Below are 7500 nucleotides of genomic sequence, written 5' to 3' on the forward strand. Positions count from 1 at the left end.
AACGCAAGAAGAAGTGCTGCTAATGCCCCCCCCCACACACACACACACACACACACACACACACACACGCACAAACACAAACACAAACACATAGACACACAGAAACACCTTTACACACATACACAAACACATAGACACACAGAAATACCTTCACACACATACACAAACACATAGACACACAGAAATACCTTCACACACACACACACACACACACACACACACACACACACACACATATATACACACACACACACAATAGAACTACAATCAGCTGAAATCCCATTGAGTGAGTGTGGAGAAGGGACCGAGCATTTAAAATGGTGCAACGAGCTCAAATGAGACTTGTGAGGGGTCAGGCCAGTGATGGACAGATTCCACTGGTCTGGAGGAAAGTGAGTTCTCCTCCTGTTCCATGAGGATGAGTGCCCAGATCTCTGCTTTGTCAGCAACCCCCCCAACCCCCCCCCCTTTCCAGCCGCCTCTCAATCTGAAGGTTACAATGATGATGATGATGACGATGATGATTCTGTGGTGTTTGAATTCTTATCCTTGTCATTTTGGGTTGCGTTGTTCAGAAGTAAAGGTTGCGGAGAGCAGAGTGACCACAGCGAGTGGTTTGATACATACACGCACACACACGCACACACACGCACACACACACACACACACACACACACACACCTGCCCCAGACATCATCCTCCTCGATCTGCTTGGTGTTTCGGAGACAGATGCCAACTCATTACCCATCCCCCAAGGTTTGCTTTTAAAACTTTTAACGACGACAATGTTGGACTGACCGGCTGAACTTTTTCATTGCTTGTTCTGCGTCAGGCCAGTCCACTGGACAGAACGGTGTTTGTTTTGTTTTTGTTTTGTTTTTTTTTCCTCCGCCAAGGGTATTCGCCCCGTTGACCACTGGCGTGTTGCCCGTCACGCCACCTGATCACTGCAGTCTTATTGCGCCGTAGACACTTTTTTGGTCTCCGTTTTCCATTGGGGAACAACGATACTGCCATCTGCTCCACAAGGAACAACAGACAGACAGACAGACTGACCCCCCCCCCCCCCCCCCCCCCTCTCTCTGCACTGTTGATTTGCCATGGAAACCCCTCTCCTCCCGTACCGCACTGCTGCCATAGCGACGCGCGGCGGGTGGTTCTGCGGCGGCGGCTCAGAATTTGGACTGAGATTTAGGGTCCGGACCACTGTCAGCGCTCAGCCAATCAGGAAGTAGCAGCAGCAGCAGCAGCAGCTGTACAAGTCAGCCAATCACCAGCACGTGTGGAACACCCATATCAGATTCAGCCCCTCCCCCTGCCACACCCATCTCTGCAGAGGCAATTGTGATGTCTAATATCTGATGTTTTATGAAGTGTGAGTGTGAGTGTGAGTGTGAGTGTGAGTGTGAGTGTGTTGTGTGTGCAGAGATGGGAACACAAAAGACCAGAGAGATTGAAGTGCCAGAGAATCTCCTTCTGCCACCCCTTTCAAGTGGAATGACTGCTAGGATAAACCTCTCTCTCTCTCTCTCTCTTTCTCTCTCTCACACTCTCACTCTCTCTTTTCTCTATCTCTCATTCTGCTCTCTGGGTAATTCATCTCTGTGGTCATCCAAGTCACTGTTTGCTGGACATTTCTCTTATTTTTTGTCTTTAATGGTGGATGGGGCCTGGTCTTGTTAAGCAAAACCCCAACAAAGCTATGACAATACCTGCTTTATGACATCACCACCTGTCATAGCAACCCTGTAGCCGATCAGTGAGCCATTTCCTCTGGGCCAAGGAACGAGTCTGACTCATTTGTACTCCTCATGTGTATGTGTATATATAAATATATTTGTCTTTATATTTAATATATATTATATACATATATATTTGCACACATCCATGTGCGTAGGCATGTGTGTGCTATGGTTGAAACGCGGCTTTCAGCTCTGCTATGGCTGTACACTGGAGTTAAGAGACCTTCATGGACTTAATAATCAATAATAAATATTTTAAAATGGATTAACATTTCACAACGTAGCGCCATTGTCCTCTTTTTGTTTTTGTGTTTTGTCTGAAAAAAGAACCTCCTTGTTATATTGTTATAACAGAAGTGTTTGTTGGGGCATTTGTGATTACACAGTACTCCCTTTAGTTTGTGTGTGAGTGTGTGAGTGTGTGAGTGTGTGTGTGTGTGTGTGTGTGTGTGTGTGTGTGTGTGTGTGTGACAGAGAGAGAGGGAGAGCGAGAGAAAGTCATCCTTATATGATAAAGATAGGAAGGTGTGTTTGTGTGTGTGTGTGAGAAAAACAGATACCAAATGATCCTTACATGATAAAGGTACGGTAGGGAGGTTGGAAAGCACATCCTGAACATCTGCCTGGCTGCTGTGTTGGTGTCCATCGCAGCAGCAATGCAATGTTTTGGTTTAAAACTGGCAAGCTAAACTTACAATGTAGACATCTTGTAAACACCAATATCATTAGCGCTGGTGGAACCTATTGGACCCCTCCTAATGATCTGTGGTTCTGCTCCAGGACTCTTCCTGTTGAAAGGGGGGGATTATTACTGAAACCTGTCGCTCATCTCGTGGTTTAAGGTCATACTGGACTCTGTAAGCATCCGAGACATGTTTTTATGACTACAGAAATGACATCGAATCAAGTTGTTAAAAGGTTATGAGCAAGCTTACTGGTGTCTTTTGGTGATCAAGCATTTTCATGGGGTGTTCCATCCCAGATTAAAGACGTACTGTATGTACATAGTGCTTAACCTGTAGGCAGCTAGACCTATATACATAGTGCTTAACCCATAGGCAGCTAGACCTACAGTATATAGTGTTTAACTCCTAGGCAGCTAGACCTATATACATAGTGCTTAACCTATAGGCAGCTAGACCTATATAGTGTTTAACCCATAGGCAGCTAAACTTATATACATAGCTTAACGTATAGGCAGCTAGACCTATATATAGTCTTTAACCCATAGGCAGCTAGACCTATATAGTATTTAACCCATAGGCAGCTAGATCTATATAGTGCTTAACCCATAGGCAGCTAGACCTATTTTGTCTTCAACCCATAGGCAGCTAGATCTATATAGTCTTCAACCAATAGGCAGCTAGATCTATATAGTCTTTAACCCATAGGCAGCTAGACCTATATACATAGTGCTTAACCCATAGGCAGCTAGACGTATATACATAGTGCTTAACCCATAGGCAGCTAGACATACATAGTGTTTAACCCATAGGCAGCTCATGGAAACGACAGTTTCTCCTCCACATGATCATGTCCAACCAAAATAAATGTGAAGATTTGAAGACACCTGCTCTCCTAGAAATGCATACTACATGTATAGCTCAAGAGGTTGTGTACTTGAAGGGTTCAGATGCAAAAGCCTCTAAATGCCACCTACGTCAAAAATAAGATTTATTTTAATACACACACACACACTTCCAGTAAGGACACTCCATTGGTGGCTTGCTTTTGATTTTTATTGGGTCACAGTGGCCTTCACGGGAAGAAGGAACATTCAGCAGATCCTTCTCACCATGGCAACCAGTCCTCCCTCTTTTCAGAAGAAGGCTCACTCACCTCGACAGTCATCAACAGTTTCTCACACGCAAAGTGGCGTCACTTTAAAAAATAGGTATTTTCCATGAATATAAAATCATATGCTTATTATAGTATTTTTTAGCTATTCTCTCCATCTGTATAAAATAATTTTATGAAAAGCTTATCAATATAGAAAAAATGTCTTGTATATTTACAGTCAAGATAAAAGAAGAATACGTGAATATTTTTAGCATGTGCCATATACACAAAGTATTTTACACACACACATACACACACTGCACTGTGTCCGGTCATTCCCCTGTCTGATTCATTTCTGTATGTAGGTCCATATGTTGCGGTTTAAGTTAATCTCTGTTCAACCCTTCTGTTCCATCTCCACCTGTAAGTCCACTTGTGATGCTGAGCTCTGTTAACTGAAGATCATTCATCTTGTGTGTGGTACGTAATCCAAAGTATGTCTACTAATGTGTGTTGGGTAAGACTGGGATAAAAGGTAGGTGTGTGTGTATGTGTGTGTGTGTGATTGAGGTGGAGGAAGCTTGGCTAATTATGTGAGATCCACCTGTATAGAGCCACCATGTCCTTAAGTCAGTACATTCACCTGTCTTGTCTCTAATCTCGCTTCTCCTGGAAAGACCACTTCACCGCGTTCAAGTTTCTATATCTCAGTTCTGCGTTTGCATGGACAAAAAAAGTGCTTGGAGACATGCATACACATACACATACACACACACACACACACACACACACAAACATGCAGCATGAAAGAAATAAAGCAGTGTCGCGTGGTGAGAGTGACAGATGATCTTTATGATTGACAAATTTTGAAATGTGTTACAAAATGGTGTTTTGGGAACAATGTTCTTTCCTCTGACAGTTGTCCTGTAAGAATACAGGAATGATGTGTTCTGAGTTTTTAAAACAGTGTTTTGTAGACTGTAGACATGAAAGAAAATGTAAAATCATAAAATACACAATAAATGCAACAGCATAACATGCCACACATAAAACGACAAAAAAAACAACGAGCTAAAAGAAAGGAAATAATATTCTAACGTGAGCAAACTCAACAGTGAGTGTGGTATTATGAACAAGAAAACAGCTAGCATTCTCCATGAGAGATATCAGGCTCCTGCGAGGTCTTCTGCCTAAGGGCAATTCCACGGAAAATGGACCTTTTGTCACATCCATAACGCCAGTGACATGCCTTGGCATTTGTATGATGTGAATGATAACATTCATTTTTTGTGCATTTTTTCTCATGTACATTCTTCAGCCAAAAATAGCAAATGCTCAAATTTCATGTAATCATTCATATCATACCATACCATACATACCATCACATTTTATTGGTGTTATAGATGTTACAAAAAACATAATTTTCCATGGAACTGCCCCAATCAACTCTGGTGTAGTGACCCCCTCTCCAGCGTCCCAGAGAATAACACTTCATTAAGATTCCTTCACATTAAGATGCCTTCATCTTAATGTCTCAACACCCTATTCAGAGAGGTTACAATTCGGAATAGGGTATTAGTGTGTAGTAGGTATAGTTGGAAAAAGTAACATTTGAATAAATTATATAAAAACATTGATTTTTTTTTTATGGTAAATTGACTGGAAATTACCAGAACTCATGACTGATTGTGCTTACCAAACATAATGTTTTTGAGTTTGAACCTTTGAGTGTAATAAGGTTATCTCTCTAGGGGTGGGGAATAACTGTGTGAACATGTCTGTGCAGATGTTTCAATGATAACCCTGCATCTTCCGAGAGGATGATGGCAGAAGCACCTGACAGGGAGACTGAATCTCTGTGCCCCAGGTGAGTGGAACTGAGACTTGCCTAAACATAAGGGATACATCAGCAAACGGATTCACCACTCTAAAAAGGAGAAGACGTCTTGTCATCCAAAAGTTACACATTTATAAATATATCAACTTCATCCGAACCTGGTAGCTAATAATATTTTACATATAAATGTCGCTCTTTGGGTTAGATCCAAATCCAACAACTGCCTCCATTTTTTTTTTTTTCAAAACACGAAGACATCTGCATAGCTTTGCTCATGTGTGCCTGGCTTCTCTGCACTGTAAGGACCAGCACGGTTGTGCACACACTCGCACAAACACACTCGTACTTTCTCTCTCACACACACACACACAGAGAAACACACACACACATGCACGCACAGACTGAACGCGTACACAGAGGTCACAGGACTGAAACAGTCCTTTTTCTCAAACACATCTGGAGGTGTGTAGGGTTCCGAACAGACCCAGGTGCTCGCTGAATAGAACGGGTCCGGTCAGGTGCGGTTCTGGCTCGGCTGGATCCGTTCTGGCGTCAGTTTTCCCCCTGGGTTGGCTGGGTCAGTCTGGACGCGCTGAAGGTGAGGTGTGAGAGGCGCTCTCCTGACTGCTGGAAGCCCATTACCTTCCCTCTAATTTAAAGTGACTTCTCTATGTACCGTAGGCTGGAAGGAAACGCTCGTCCCCACACACTCAGAAGTGAAAGGGGACCCCCCCCCCCCCCCCAGAGAGCACACGACTCTGGAACGGACGAGAGCCGCATCAGGCCCAGACCAGGGGGCTAGAGCTGGGTCCGGCCCAGGGTGGGTTGCAGTCTGGGGGATGGCAGTGTACCCTGCTGAACACCAACTTCAAGACAACACACTGACCACAGACCAGCCTTCTCTCCTGCCCAAAGCTCAACACTGATTTGGATCAGCACAAGATCAGAGCATGGATTGTGTGTCTATAGAGCAACTAGAGCCATACCCGATCCTTTGCCCACACCCGATCCTTTGCCCACTCCTGTAAAAGGCTAAGCCGGATGCCAATCAGTTCTTTCAGATCTGTCAGAGGTGGACCCGAGGCCTGTAGTCGTGACTTCAAGGTTACAGTGGCAGAGGATAGTCCTCACTATGCTAGCAGAGGATAGTTGTCACTGCAGCCACCATGCTAGCAGATGCTAGTTCTGCCTGCTGCCTCTATGTTAGCACAGGCTAGTTCGGCCTGCAGATAAGCTAGCAGACATCAGTCCTGTCTACAGTGGCTACCATAGGGTGGTCCTGCTTGGAGCCTAAATAGCAGCTTTAACATGCATTTAACATGTTTTAGTGGAAGGCTGTAGCCACAAAAGCCATTTGTGGACAGGACTAACCTGTACATCACCGACAGTATCTGGATTTAAGTTGTGCTAGAGCCCAGTTAATATAAGATAATGCCATGCCCTAGCCTAGCTCGGTATGCTGTTATGACCAAGCTGATAATACAGCATTTGGAAAAGGAGTCCGTTTTTAGCCTTGTAAGCCTGGCTGTCACTAGAAAAGGTTAGAATGGCTAAGGTTAGGGTGAGTATGAAGTAGTCTTATTCAGGCAGACTGACTGACTGATGCCCGGGTCTGATGGGCTCCCAGAGTATAAAAGTGAAATTTTAGGCAAAGAGACAAAACCAGGCAAGGCATAGGCAGTGCAGTGGCATTGCAGAGTCAAGCTGAGTGCTTTAATGAAGTTCCTACACACACACACAGACACACACACACACACACACACACACACACACACACACACACACACACACACACACACTTATACACACACACAAGGTGCATGTGGAACTGAGACCTCTTGGTCTACACCTGATGATCTGAACTTCCCTGAGTGGCGGCATCAGCTTTCCAGTATCAGCAGGTTAGGCTCACACATGCTCTGGTCTGTACTGGCTATCCTTTGACAAACATTATCTCTCATCTTCTCTCTCTCTCGATCTCTCTCTCTCTCTCTCTCTCTCTCTCTCTCTCTCTCTCTCTCTCTCTCTCTCATCCTCATCCTTATCCTCATCCCTTTCTCCAGTTATTCCTGTGCGATCACAGTCGGTCTTTGGTTGGGTCTGTGTTTGTGTGTCTGTCCTTTCACCTGCTCTTCTCCTCTT

General features: G+C 44.3%; 2 protein-coding genes across 4 annotated transcripts in view; both read right to left on the reverse strand.

Moving 5' to 3' along the window:
- LOC121714956 (tripartite motif-containing protein 16-like) overlaps window positions 1-7500 on the reverse strand; it is a 964796-nt gene that overhangs the window by 626084 nt on the left and 331212 nt on the right. The gene's annotated exons all lie outside the window — the stretch shown is intronic.
- The window catches only part of bicdl1 (BICD family like cargo adaptor 1), a 55274-nt gene continuing 52653 nt past the window's right edge, over window positions 4880-7500 (reverse strand). For both annotated transcript variants that reach the window (XM_042100184.1, XM_042100183.1), the window contains one exon: window positions 4880-7500. This exon is cut by the window's right edge and continues 231 nt beyond it. The gene's annotated coding sequence lies outside the window, so the exon portion shown is untranslated.

Source organism: Alosa sapidissima, chromosome 8 (genome assembly GCF_018492685.1).
Source record: "Alosa sapidissima isolate fAloSap1 chromosome 8, fAloSap1.pri, whole genome shotgun sequence".
NCBI lineage: Eukaryota > Metazoa > Chordata > Actinopteri > Clupeiformes > Clupeidae > Alosa > Alosa sapidissima.